Source organism: Hemitrygon akajei, chromosome 5, assembly GCF_048418815.1.
Source record: "Hemitrygon akajei chromosome 5, sHemAka1.3, whole genome shotgun sequence".
NCBI lineage: Eukaryota > Metazoa > Chordata > Chondrichthyes > Myliobatiformes > Dasyatidae > Hemitrygon > Hemitrygon akajei.
In genome coordinates this window covers 187,433,922-187,448,169 of record NC_133128.1, presented here as the reverse complement: position 1 = coordinate 187,448,169, position 14,248 = coordinate 187,433,922, and the positions used below count along the sequence as shown (strand labels likewise).

General features: G+C 47.6%; 1 protein-coding gene across 5 annotated transcripts in view; it reads left to right on the top strand.

Moving 5' to 3' along the window:
* Positions 1 to 14,248, top strand: part of LOC140728565 (bile salt export pump-like) — a 107,106-nt gene that overhangs the window by 8,476 nt on the left and 84,382 nt on the right. For 3 of the 5 annotated variants that reach the window (XM_073047487.1, XM_073047486.1, XM_073047484.1), the window contains exon 1: positions 8,851 to 8,958. The exons of the other annotated variants lie outside the window; for them this stretch is intronic. The gene's annotated coding sequence lies outside the window, so the exon portion shown is untranslated. Of the gene's footprint in view, positions 1 to 8,850; positions 8,959 to 14,248 lie in introns of those variants that run through there. 5 annotated transcript variants of the gene reach the window in all.

The following is a 14,248-nucleotide window of genomic DNA, read 5'->3' as shown; positions in this document are numbered from 1 at the left end:
TGAGAGAGAAAAGGAAAAACAAAAAGTGGAGTACTGTGCAGAAGTTTTAGACACATAGGTAGGTGGCAGAATGCAATGAAAGTGTAAGGCATTCCTTTCCTCCACTAGGCTGTGGGTCACCCTTGGGCAAGGTGTAGCCCCCTGATCAGGGTCACGTGAGTCATGAGAGCAGGAGATAGACAGTCGTATGAGCAGCTGGTGCATATCACAAGTCCTGGTTATATGACCACAATCTCTGACGAGTAATGGTTGGGGACACCCATCTTGTAAAGACACGGCCCAGAAGAAGGCAATGGCAAACCACTTCTGTAGAAAAATTTGCCAAGAACAGTAACGGTCATGGAATGGCCATGATCACCCATGCCATATGATATTTTGCATAATGAACAAATGAATGAATATAGTTGGAGAGCCTAAAACCATTTGCACAGTACTGGAGTAATTTTATTGTACTGTACTGCTGCTGCAAAAGAAAACAAATTTCATGACGTACAAGAGTGATTATAAACTTAATTCTGATGTGGATCTCTACTCTGGGCTGAGTTGGAAGGGGACAGGGAGAGGGGAGTCACGGTTGGGAAAAGGGGAAGGGAGAGGGGAGGAAGTGGAAAGCAACAGAGAGACATTCTGTAATGATCAATAAACCAATTTTTGGAATCAAATGACCTTGCCTGGTATCTCAGGGCTGGGTGTGTCTGCAACCGTGCCACCCTCCACGCATGGCACTCCTTTTCTGCCACCTGTCCCACACCCCTCCCTCAGCGCTCCACTGTCACCACTCCCAATATCCTTTGCTCCCACCATATTTACAAACTCACTCTCTGTTCCAAGTTGAGAAATATAGCACTGTGCAAAAGCCTTAGACACCCTAGCTGTTAGTTTTTGTGCAAAAGAAGGGGTTGGGGGTTTGCTGTTTTCCGTGTGGGTGATCAGTTAGTTTTGTGTGAGGAAGTGGCTTGGGGATTTGGGATTTGCGTGTTTTGTTTCTTTTTTGTTCCTTTTTCATATGGGGGGGGGGTTGATGCCTTTTCTTTCGACAAACATGTTTTTTTCTGTATTTCATGGCTATCTGGAGAAGACGAATATCAGAGTTGTATTCTACATGCATACTTTGACAATAATATGAACCTTTGAACTACTGATTTATGTGCCCAAGACTTTTGCTCAGTACTGTACAGAGACAGTAAAGAGTAATAAAAAGCACGAATGCAAATGGGAGGCAGGAGCAGTCCACTCGCTTCCTTAAGTCTTCTCACCATTTATAAAATGATCAGTACTTAAAACTGACAAAAAAATTCAAAAATCAACAAACAAAATGGAAAATTCTGAAAGCATTGAGCAGATAGGACAAAAAAAAACATTCCAGTTTTGATAATGTTTCTTCCACACTGGGAAAAATCCGAAATGAAACGAGTTTTAAGGGGTATGGTCAGAGAATATTTATAAAGTTTGCATTTGTATTATACTTACAACATAGGAGACCATTCAGCCTACTGAATATTTTATGGTTTATTCTGGAATTATGGAATGTAGCAAATATTAACTTCAATGGCAACCTGACTTCAGACCTAAATGTAGATTGTAGATTGAGTTTAAAATGCAGCTCAGAACAGTGGTGTTCACGGAGCTGGAGACTGAGGCTGATGGCAAATCAGGAAACATCTCATCGACCTGGGTATTCTGCATATGCATGAATGCAGCTTAGATGCAGTTGTGATCAGCACTCATTCTAGGGTGTCTGGACTGTTGGTGTGAAGATATGGCCGTTTGGAAATTATATGTAACTCAAAGGAAGCATCGTCAACCAAAAGTATTGATGTAAATTATGTCATTGTAGCTATTGAAACTGTACTGGTGATGCACCATCAATAACTCACGCTGAGACTTAGGAAGTGAGATATCGGCTTTTATTGACTGGAAGAATAAACAGCACTACATCCTGGGGAAAATGAGGGAGAGCAGCAGCCCACAGTCGCCTTTATACAGGGGTCTGTGGGAGGAGTCAGCAGGGTCTGTGGGAGGAGCCACAGGAGCAGTCAGCGGGGGGGGGGTCTGTGGGAGGAGCCACAGGATCAGTCAGCAGGGGTCTGTGGGAGGAGTCACAGGAGCAGTCAGCAGGGGGTCAGTGGGAGGAGTCAGCAGGGGTCTGTGGGAGGAGCCACAGGATCAGTCAGCAGGGGTCTGTGGGAGGAGTCACAGGAGCAGTCAGCAGGGGGTCAGTGGGAGGAGCCACAGGAGCAGTCAGCAGGGGTCTGTGGGAGGAGCCACAGGAGCAGTCAGCGGGGGTCTGTGGGAGGAGCCACAGGAGCAGTCAGCAGGGGTCTGTGGGAGGAGCCACAGGAGCAGTCAGCGGGGGTCTGTGGGAGGAGCCACAGGAGCAGTCAGCAGGGGTCTGTGGGAGGAGCCACAGGAGCAGTCAGCGGGGGTCTGTGGGAGGAGCCACAGGAGCAGTCAGCAGGGGTCTGTGGGAGGAGCCACAGGAGCAGTCAGCAGGGGGGGGTCTGTGGGAGGAGCCACAGGAGCAGTCAGCGGGGGTCTGTGGGAGGAGCCACAGGAGCAGTCAGCAGGGGGTCTGTGGGAGGAGTCAGCAGGAGCAGTCAGCAGGGGTCTGTGGGAGGAGCCACAGGAGCAGTCAGCAGGGGTCTGTGGGAGGAGTCAGCAGGGTCTGTGGGAGGAGCCACAGGAGCAGTCAGACAGGTATATCTAGTTCACCACATCACCACATTCACCCCCCCCTTTGTTTAAAAAAAAATCCCCAAGTATATTTACAGGTTAAGTCTATCAGGTGGTCGAATCGTTCGCTGCGATCTACGTAGCTCCGGCTGCAATTGCACAGGTGCCGGAGCTGGTGATGGCACAGGTGCCGGAGGTGGTGTTTGCACCGGAGGCGGAGAGTGGGTTGGTTCTGTCCCAACTGGAGGTGTCAGGGATCCCTCGCGTGTGAGTGAGGTCCCTGGAATAGACGCGTACGAGATGCCCGGTACATGAGCGTCGTGAGGAGTCTGGGTGTGGCACGGTGCGTGCGGTGTCACCTCGGGTACAGGGTTCATAGTTACCGTGGAGTGTACGGGGTAGTGGTCTGCTGCTCCGGCGGGCGCCAGGTCGCGGACAGAGACCGTGTCCTCCCACCCATCAGGCAAGACCACGTAGGCATACTGGGGATTAGCATGCAGGAGGTGAACCCTCTCGACCAGCGGGGAGTACTTATTACTCCTCGCATGTTTACGTAGCAGCACTGGCCCCGGGGACGTCAGCCAAGCTGGGAGGGTGGTCCCACTGACAGACTTCCTGGGAAAAGAGAATAGGCGCTCGTGAGGGGTGGCATTAGTGGACGTACACAACAGGGAGCGGATAGAGTGGAGTGCCTCAGGGAGGACCTCCTGCCATTGGGAGACCGGCAACCCTTTTGACTTAAGGGCTAAAAGTGTGGCCTTCCACACTGTGGCATTCTCCCTCTCCACCTGGCCATTCCCCCGGGGATTATAACTCGTGGTGCGACTAGTAGCAATGCCCCTAGCTAGCAGGAACCGGCGCAGCTCGTCACTCATAAAGGAGGACCCTCTATCACTGTGGACATAGCAGGGATATCCGAACAGAGTGAAGAGCTGGCGCAGGGCTTTTATGACCGACATGGTAGTAGTGTCGGGGCAGGGAACGGCAAAGGGGAATCGCGAGTACTCGTCAATAATACTGAGAAAATAGACATTGCGGTCGGTGGAGGGAAGGGGGCTCTTAAAGTCAACACTCAGTCGCTCAAAAGGGCGGATGGCCTTGACAAGCTGCGCAGTGTCAGGACGGTAGAAGTGCGGTTTGCACTCAGCGCAGATCTGGCAGTCCCTGGTCATCGTCCTGATGTCCTCCAGGGAGTACGGCAGGTTCCGGGCTTTAATGAAATGGTAAAATCGGGTGACCCCCGGATGGCAAAGTTGGGCATGAAGGGCATACAGCTGGTCGGGCTGGGCACTAGCACACGTTCCCCGGGATAGGGCATCAGAGGGTTCATTGAGCCTGCCAGGCCGGTACAGGATATCATAATTGTAGGTGGAGAGTTCTATTCTCCATCGCAAAATTTTATCATTTTTGATTTTGCCCCGCTGTTGGTTGCTGAACATGAACGCAACTGAGCGCTGGTCGGTCAGCAAGGTGAACCTTTTGCCGGCGAGATAGTGCCTCCAGTGCCTAATAGCTTCCACTATGGCCTGGGCTTCTTTCTCCACCGCGGAGTGCCAAATTTCAGAGCCTTGAAGGGTACGAGAAAAAAACGCCACTGGCCTGCCTGCCTGATTGAGGGTAGCAGCCAGCGCGAAGTCGGAGGCGTCACTCTCTACTTGGAAGGGAATGGTCTCGTCCACCGCATACATCGTTGCTTTGGCAATGTCCCCTTTAATGCAGCTGAAGGCCACGTGGGCCTCGGCAGAGGGGAAAAGTGGTAGACTTGACCAGGGGGCGGGCCTTGTCTGCGTAATGGGGGACCCATTGGGCGTAATAGGAAAAAAAAACCCAGGCACCGTCTGAGGGCTTTGAGAGTGGTGGGAAGAGGGAGTTCTAACAGGGGGCGCATACGGTCGGGGTCAGGGCCAATGACCCCGTTCTCCACGACATACCCAAGGATAGCGAGTCGTGTGGTTCTGAACACACACTTGTCCTTGTTATAAGTGAGGTTCAAAGCCGCGGCCACCTGGAAAAATCGTTGGAGGTTGGCGTCGTGATCCGACCAGTCGCGACCACAGATGGTGATGTTATCTAGATAGGGAAATGTGGCCTTCGCTTGGCACTGGTCCACCATCCGGTCCATTTCCCTCTGGAAGACCGAGACACCATTTGTGACACTGACGGGGACGCGCAGAAAGTGATAGAGCCTGCCGCCCGCATCTAAGGCGGTGTAGAGGTGGTCCTCTGGGTGGATGGGGAGCTGGTGATAAGCGGATTTCAGATCTATTGTTGAGTACACCTTGTACTGAGCTATCTGGTTGACCATATCCGCGATGCGGGGTAGGGGGTACGCGTCAAGCTGCGTGAACCTATTGATGGTCTGGCTATAGTCCACGACCATCCTATTTTTCTGCCCAGTCCGAACAACGACCACCTGGGACCACCATGGGCTTGTGCTCGGCTCAATGATCCCCTCCCCGAGCAGCCGCTGCACCTCTGAATGAATAAAGGCCCTGTCCCCCGCGCTGTACCTCCTGCTTTTAGTTGCCACAGGTTTACAGTCGGGGGTCAGGTTGGCGAACAGCGGTGGGGGAGGGATCTTGAGGGTGGAGAGGCTGCAAGTAGTGTCAGTAGCACAGCTATCGGCATGGTGCTGGGCGGGATGTGTGGTTCGGTGTGTATGTGCGTGTGGTAACGGAGTATATGGCGAAGTCCCACCAAACTGAGGATTCCTGACAGTGAGTGGTGGGAGGGGCCCGTCATATGCCATAGTCACACTTTCGAGGTGGCTCTGGAAGTCCAGCCCCAATAGCACAGGCGCGCACAGTCGAGGCATGACCAGGAACGCAGTTCCGATATTCTATGCCCTGCACCACCAATGTTGCTACACAACCCACCCGGATGTCTGTGGAATGCAACCCAGAAGCCAAGGTGATCTTCTGACGTGCCGGCCGTGTCACGAGTCCACAGCGTTTCACTGTGGCCGGGTCAATAAAACTCTCAGTGCTGCCTGTGTCAAACAGGCAGCTAGTCCTGTGCCCCTCCACCAGGATGTCCATCATCGCTGCTGTTTTCGTGTTGCCAAGCGGTGCTGGGCATAAACTGCGTTTACCGGCCGCAGGTACTGTCTTTTGAGGGTGGCAAGCGCCCCCTCGTAGGTGGAGAGGTCCCTGATGAATGAATAAACTTTTGGGGCGACCCTCGAGAGGAGAAGTCTGAGCCGAACAGCTGAGTCGGTGGCACGAACCTCCTCCAAGTATGATTGGAAGCATACAAGCCAGTGTTCAAAGGCAAGAGCTGCTTCAGGGTCTTGGGGGTCCAAATCTAAGCGTTCTGGGCGTAAAACGGTTTCCATGTTGTAACTTCCAGTCAATAAAATTGATGCACCATCAATAACTCACGCTGAGACTTAGGAAGTGAGATATCGGCTTTTATTGACTGGAAGAATAAACAGCACTACATCCTGGGGAAAATGAGGGAGAGCAGCAGCCCACAGTCGCCTTTATACAGGGGTCTGTGGGAGGAGCCACAGGAGCAGTCAGCAGGGTCTGTGGGAGGAGCCACAGGAGCAGTCAGACAGGTATATCTAGTTCACCACAACTGGGTTGCCATTGATCTTAATGGTACGCATAAAAATGTGATGTAGTTTGAGTTTATGAGCCTTCTTTTTCAAGAGTTGTCTCCAGTATGATGCCTGCTTGTTGTGCAGAATAAAGTCTTAAAATCTACCGGCTTCAGTGTCTCCTGGTGACTTTGATCACAGTCACAACAGAATCCACGAGAGTTCCTATCAACTGTAAACTTCTGTGAGGTCACTCCACATTCTGCTATGCTCCTCCTGCAGATAAAGATTCAGCATGACCAACCACTCCCTATAACTCAGACGCTCCTTAATTCCTCATTTCACAAGAATATCAGTTCTACAGATTCTCTTCTTTACCCCGCCCCAATCTCCACCCAGAACAAGAGTTTAATAGTCAGTTGGGACGGCATGGTAGCGTAGTGGTTAGCACAATGCTTTACAGTACCAGCAACCAAAGTTCAACCGGAGTTTGTACGTTGTCCCCCATGTCTGTGTGCGTTTCCTCTGGGCACTCCGGTTACCTCCCACAATTCAAAGACCTATGGGTTGGAAGGTTAATTAGTCCTTGTTCTGTGATTAGGCTAGGGTTAAATCAGGGGTTGTTGAGCTGTGTGGTTCAAAGGGCTGAAAGGGCCTATTCCACACTGTAAGTCAATACATTAATTAATCTACTAACATCTCTTTATATGCAGCAGTGCATATAGTCATCGGGAGAACATATAAACTCCATGCAGAAACATCCAGTGTCAGGGGATAAGCCAGGCTGCTGAAACTGTAGGACAGCACGTCCGATAGAGTGAATACTCATAGAGCATGGACACCGGCCCAGCTGCACCATGCTAACCACAGCTTCCTCCCTGCTAGTTGATGCACCATCAATAACTCACGCTGAGACTTAGGAAGTGAGATATCGGCTTTTATTGACTGAAGAACAACACTACATCCTGGGAAAATGAGGGAGAGCAGCAGACCACAGTCGCCTTTATACAGGGGTCTGTGGGAGGAGCCACAGGAGCAGTCAGCAGGGTCTGTGGGAGGAGCCACAGGAGCAGTCAGACAGGTATATCTAGTTCACCACACTAGTCCTGTTTGTCTGCATTTGGCCCATAATCCTGCAAGTCCCTCCTCTCCATCTATCTAACCAAGTCCCTCTTAAATGTTGCAATTTTACCCACCTTGACCACTTCACTAGATCTTCCACATTTTTGGTGTGTGGGAAAGTGGTATTTGGAGATTGATGTGCCTTTTCCATTTTTGTTTGTTCTTTTTGTGCGGGGAGGGGTGATTGATGATCATGATGCTGTTCTTTTCTCTCTTGGTGTCGTGGCTATCTGGAGAAGAAGAATTTCAGAGTTGTATATTTTGATAATAAATGAACCTTTGAACTTTGACCATGTGAGATTCCTCTGGGTGCTCTGGTTTCCTCCCACAGTCCAAAGACATACTGGTTGGTAGGTTAATTGGTCATTGCAAACAGTTTCATGATGAGGCTGGGATTAAATCGGGGGTTGCTGGGCGGCGCCGCTGAAAGGGTGCATTTTGCACTGTATCTCAAGAAATAAATGTTTTAACAAAAGCTGTGTTAATTATGCCTCTCATAATTTTTAACAGTTCTATAAGCTCACTCCTTATTCTCCTATGTTCCAAGGAATACAGACCCAGCCAGGCCAAGCTCTCTCTGTAATTCAGGACTTCTAGTCCTGACAAACATCCTTGTAAATCTTTAATATATTCTTCCCAGTTTAACCACACCTTTCATACAGCAAGGTGACCAAAACTGTACACAGTATTCCAAGTGCAGCCTCACCAATGACTTAATGCCCTATGTCCGGACTGACAAATGTTAAATGCCTTTTTCATCACCTTGTCTATCTGTGATACTGTGTTTAGTGAGGTCTGCACGTGAATTGTACTTCTAAGTCCCTTTGTTTCCTTAGACTCCCTAGAGCCCTACCATTCATAGAATAAGCCCTACACCAGTTTGACTTTCAAAAATGTATCACCTATTAGGGAGCTCATGTTTCTGCTGTGATTTGCGTGGGATTTCATATTTTTAAGAAGTTGCCAATGAAGTTTTTTGAACCCATTTGCCACAAAAAGTAATCACTGCCTAGCAGATTGCTAAATCAGAAAACCCTGAACATTTAGCTATTTCCCTCACTGCCGTCATTAATAATTAACATTCCCACTTTTCGGTTGGGTTATTACTAAACTGAACCCTGAATTTTAAAGAAAAACCATATTGAAACATTTTAATTTTAAATTGTTTCTTCTTTCTTTCACACAATTCCCTACATTGAAAATAATTGAACGAAATGTCACTTTTATTTAAAATCAGTAGTTGTACGCTGAAATCTAACTCATATTGACAAAATGGAAAAAAAATTGAACAAGTATTTCTATTTGTTTGTAATTACTAAAATATCAGGAATGAACATGCCCAGATCAATCTGAGGAAACTTATGGGATTTAAAAAAAACTAATAATAGATTTGACATGTGTTTTTAATTATTTGCCTCGAGCAGGACTTGCGAAATACCAGCAGATGCAATAAACCTCAGGTCATGGACCTTTAATGGAGGCTAATGGAAGCTGATTACTTAAACCTTGACACTATTGGTTACTATTTTCCAAAGAGGTGAAGTGGACCTGTAAGAGCTTCAGTACAGATGAGAGTAGCCACGCGGAAGGATCTGTCGACTGATTTCTACATTGAATAAGTTGTAAGTAAGCAAGTTTGCACATTAGACCTTAGTGTTGATGGGAGGTAGTATTTTGAAGTTCAGTATAATTTTAGCAGTAGCTACGATTTACTCCACTCTTTTGTCAAGTGTTTCAATTGATCTTGATTGGTCAGGACATGAAGGGATTCAAGGAGAAGGGAGGAGATTGGGGCTGAGAGGGAAAATGGATCAGCCATGATGAAATGGCGGAGCAGATTCGATAGGTCAGATTGCCTAATTCTGCTGTTATATCTTATCATATGGAGTACTTTGCACCAATTTCATAAATTATTTGATATGTAGAAAGTCAAAAAGTGGCTGGGCTAGCACCAATTGTTTGTGGACTATAGGTGCCAATTTGGGTCCAAATTTAGTGTGTTTTGTACAATTATATGTTGGAGGATCAATTGCATTTGAGGATGAGTTGATTAACAGCAACACTTCCAAGTTAACTCAGAGAATCAAGCACTTGGTCACAGGAATGACACTCCATTGATTTACTGGCAAGTTTAGATGTTGGATGACTTCTATGCATTTCTGGATCAAATTAAGTAACATTTTGTATTTACAAAGTTTCTACATTCTATAGAGAGTAGTGTTTCAGGAATTCAAGGAGATGGTGTTGATATGAAAGCTTATACAATGTCCAGTTATTCTTATTGGACTGGCAGTGTAATTTGAAGAAGAAAACTAGCTTTATTTCTCACATGTACATTGTACATCTACATTGAGCACATCTACACCGAGCGTTGTCACAGGAAAATGACACCCATTATCAGGGATCCCCTACACCCAGGTCATGCTCTTTTCTCACTGCTGCCATCAGGAAGAAGGTACAGGAGATTCAGGACTTACACCACCAGGTTCAGGAACAGTTATAAGTATGTAGTAGTCTGGTGGGCGGACCTCTACCTCACTGAGGCCAAACGGCAGCTCTCTGACACCTCCTCTTACTTACCCCTGGAACAGGACTCCACCAAAAAACATCAAACCATTGTCTCCCATACCATCACTGCCCTTATCAACTCCGGAGACCTTCCATCCTCAGCCAAAAAACTCATAATACCTACACCCTGCACTGCTCGGTTTTACCTTCACCTCAAGATCCACAAGCCTGACTGTCCCGGTAGACCCATTGTTTCGGCCTGCTCCTGCCCCACCGAACTTGTATCTGCCTACCTGGACTCCATTTTGTCACTGATAGTTCAGTCCCTCCACACCTACATCCGGGATGCATCCCATGCCCTCCACCTCCAATAACTTCAAGTTCCCCAGTCCTGACCACTTCATTTTCACTATGGTTGTCCTATCCTTATACACTTCCATTCCCCACCAAGAAGGCCTCAAAGCCCTCCACTACTTTCTGGACAATAGACCTCACCAGTTCCCCACCACCTTCCTCCTGTTGGCAGAGCAGGTACTCACACTTAATAACTTCTCTTTTGGCTCTTCCCACTTTCTTCAGACCAAGAGTGTAGCTATGGGCACCCGCATGGGCCCCAGCTATGCCTGCCACTTCGTTGGTTGTGTGGAACAGTCTATGCTCCAAATCTATACTGGTACTGCTCCCCAACTTTTCCTTCACTACATTGATGACTACATTGGTGCTGCTTCCTGCACCCACGCTGAGTTCGTCAATTTCATCGACTTTGCCTCTAACTTCCACTCAGCCCTCAAATTCACTTGGTCCATCTCGGACACTTCTCTCCCCTTTCTCGATCTCTCAGTCTCCATCTCTGGAGACAGACTGTCTACTGACATCTTCTATAAACCCAATGACTCTCATAACTACCTCGACTATACCTCTTCCCACTCTGCCACATGCAAAAATGTTATTCCCCTTTCCCAGTTCCTCCGTCTCCACCGCATCTGCTCCCAGGATGAGGCTTTCCGTTCCAGGACATCTCAAATGTCCTCTTTCTTTAAGGATCGTGGTTTCCCTTCTGCCGTCATCAATGATGCCCTCACCCACATCTCCTCCATTTCCCGTCACCACAACAGGAACAGAGTTCCCCTTGTCCTCACCTACCACCCCACCAGCCTCCAGACCCAGCACATTATCCTCCACAACTTCCGCCATCTTCAACAGAACCTCACCACTAAGCACATGTTTCCCTCTCTATCCCTCTCTGTTTTCCGCAGGGATCATTCCCTCTGCGGCTGCCTGGTCCACACGTCCCTCTCCATGGATCTCCCACCTGGCACTTATCCCTGCAAACGTAAGTGCTACACCTGTCCCTACACCTCCTCTCTTACCACCATTCAGGGCCCCAAACAGTCCTTCCAGGTGAGGCAACACTTCACTTGTGAGTCTGTTGGGGTAATCTATTGCATCCGGTACTCCCGGTGCAACCTCCTCTACATCGGCGAGACCCGACGCAGATTGGGGGACCGCTGCATCGAGCACCTCAGTTCCGTCCGCCACAACAGACAGGATCTCCTGATTGCTACCCACTTCAACTCTGCTTCACATTCCCATTCAGATATGTCCATACATGGCCTCCTCTACTGACATGATGAGGCCAAACTCAGGTTGGAGGAGCAACATTTCATATACTGGCTGGGTAGTCTCCAGACCCTTGCCATGTACATTGAATTCTCCAACTTCCGGTAATTCCCTCCGCCTCCCTTCCCCCATTCCAGTTTCACTCTGCCTCCTTCTCCAGCTGCCTATCACCTCTCTCATGATTCTGCCTTCTTCTACTACCTGTAGTGCTTTCCCCTTAGATTCCTTCTTCACCCCTCCTGCCTATTCCCTCCTTGCTTCCCCTCCCCCACCCCTTGATCTTTCCTCTGATTGGTTTCTCACCTGGCACCTTCCACCCTCCCCCCATCTTCTTTATAGGGCCCCTGCCCCCTCCCTCTTCAGTCCTGACGAAGGGTCTCGGCCCGAAATGTTGACTGTTCATTTCCACAAATGCTGCCCGACCTGCTGAGTTCCTCCAGCATGTTGTACATGTCGCTTTGACCACAGCATCTGCAGGGTGTTTTGTGTTCAGTAACAGTTATTATCCCTCAACCATCAGGCCATTGAACCAGAGGAGATGACTTTATTTAAGTTCACTCACCTCATCACTGAACTGTTCCCACAACCAACGGACATTTTCAAGGACTCCTCATCTTATGTTCTCCATATTTACTGCTTATTTATTATTATTATTTTTTTCTTTCTTTTTGTATTTGCACGATTCCTCTCTCCCTGCCCCCTTGCCACTCAGTCCACAATAGAGACCCATATCAGAATCAGATTTATCATAGCTCACATCTGCCACAAAATCCATTTTGCAGCAGCAGTACAGTACCTATAATTAATACAGTAGTGTGCAAAAGTCCAGTACTACATGTGTTTTGATGTTGTACCTATGCTTTTTGGAACACCTGCAAATGCATTAAATATTTAATTGTCTATGTTATGTCCTGTACATTTCCTGGTCCGTGTTTCCTCTTTAACCTGTGTTCCAGTTCCCTGGGGCACCTGCAATTACTCTTCCAATGCCGGCACCTGCTGGGGACTGCTTAAAGACAAGATCATTCCTACTCCCACTCGTACTCTCCCATTCTGTCGCCAGCACTATCACACCACGCTTCACCCTTTTTCCCTTTACTCTTTACCTTAGCTTTAACTTAATCAATATCTTTTGTTTGTGATTCCTGTTGTGGCCTGACTCCTTTGTGTCACTTCCGGAGAGCCGAGGTTGTAACACAATGGGGGCTCGTCCAATTTATGTTCTTTTGAAAGGATGGGCGTGAGTTGTGTTTGCCCTAAGATTTTTTGTGGCGTACAGGCCTTTTGATTGTTTGTTATTCTGTTTTATGGTGTGCTGTTGCTTTGCCATTTATCGCCCTTCTGGTACAACTGCTGCTGGGTGAGTATGGTTGTTTGTGTGCTAAGTTATCTAGTGCACGAGCACCCTGGTTAGTTAGGGGAGTTTTCCAGCTGGATTGAGTAATCAGTTCTTCCTGTGGTTCACTCCTTTATTGTTTTTGAGGTTGCCTTGGGTAAAGACTTGTTCTCAGGTGGGGGGTAAGCATTTCAGTACTACGTGACCCTTTAGCCTGGTGGTCTATGCTTCCTGGAGTTTTGCTTTTAAACTTGCTCAGTACACCTTATAAGATAGAGCAAAGGCTAGGCAGGTATCAGGGGGTGGCGGGTTCTCATTTGTGTTTGTCTGGATTTTCACTTATTGTGTATCGTTTAGATTAGCACTTGATGACCATACTCACTTTGTACTTGGTTACCGTTGCTTTGTATTAAACGCCCCATTCGTATGTTTGTGCTGAACTTTGAACTTTGTCAGTCCTTTAGTGTGGGGTAGGAAATCTTTTTAAGTATGGCATCTCTTGAAGAGTTCATTATAGAACATTCTGAGGAGCTTCCTGAGCTGTTCACAAAAGATCAACTTTTGCCGCTGGCTTCTCATTATAAAACTGAGTTTACCAGCACTGAAAATTGGTTAAAAGGGAGCATAAAAATGGTCACCGGGGAAGTGTTGATAAACACTGGGGTTCTAGAGGTTAGTTCAGTCCCCTGGTGCTCAAGCCTACTCCTTTATCACAGGCTGCCATTGAGTTGAGGTTAAAGGAGATGGTGCTGCAAGGGAAGTAGTTAGAGGACAAGGCATAAGGAACGATTGTTAAGGGAACTTCAACTGCATTTAAAACATGAGTGTTTCTTAATGAATTAGAGTTTAAGAAAGCTCATAAGTCTGATCCTTCTGTAGTTAGCCATATTTAGTTAGTTCCACCATTTGCAGAGAGGGATGTTGAGAAATACTTCTCTCATTTTGAATGGGTGGCTACCACTTCAAGTTGGCATAAACATGTCTGGGCTCTGCTCTTGCTGAGGAAGCCTACTCTGCTCTAAGCATTGAAAAAGTTCAGCTTATGATGAGGTCAAAGCTTTTATCTTGAAATTTTATGAGTTGGTTCCTACGGCTTATTGCCAGTGCTTTAACTGCTATAGTAAGCTAGACCAGCAAACATACCGTGAGTTTTCCAGAGAGAAAAAGAATCTCTTTTGACTGGTGGTGTTTAGCTCAACATATAGAAATGAAGGAACAACTTAGTCAACTCATCATGCTTGAGGAATTTAAGAGCTGTCTACCTGATGTTGTATCTGTTTACTTAAATGAGAAAAAGGCATCAACTCTTGAGTAAGTTGCCATATTGGCTGCTGAGTATGTCTTAACCCAGTTTTATCAAAATCAGTTTAGGCAGCAGAAACAGCAAGCTGAATACAAGGGTTAAGCCCTATCCCATCAGGCATGGCATTTAAAACCAGTACCCCCTG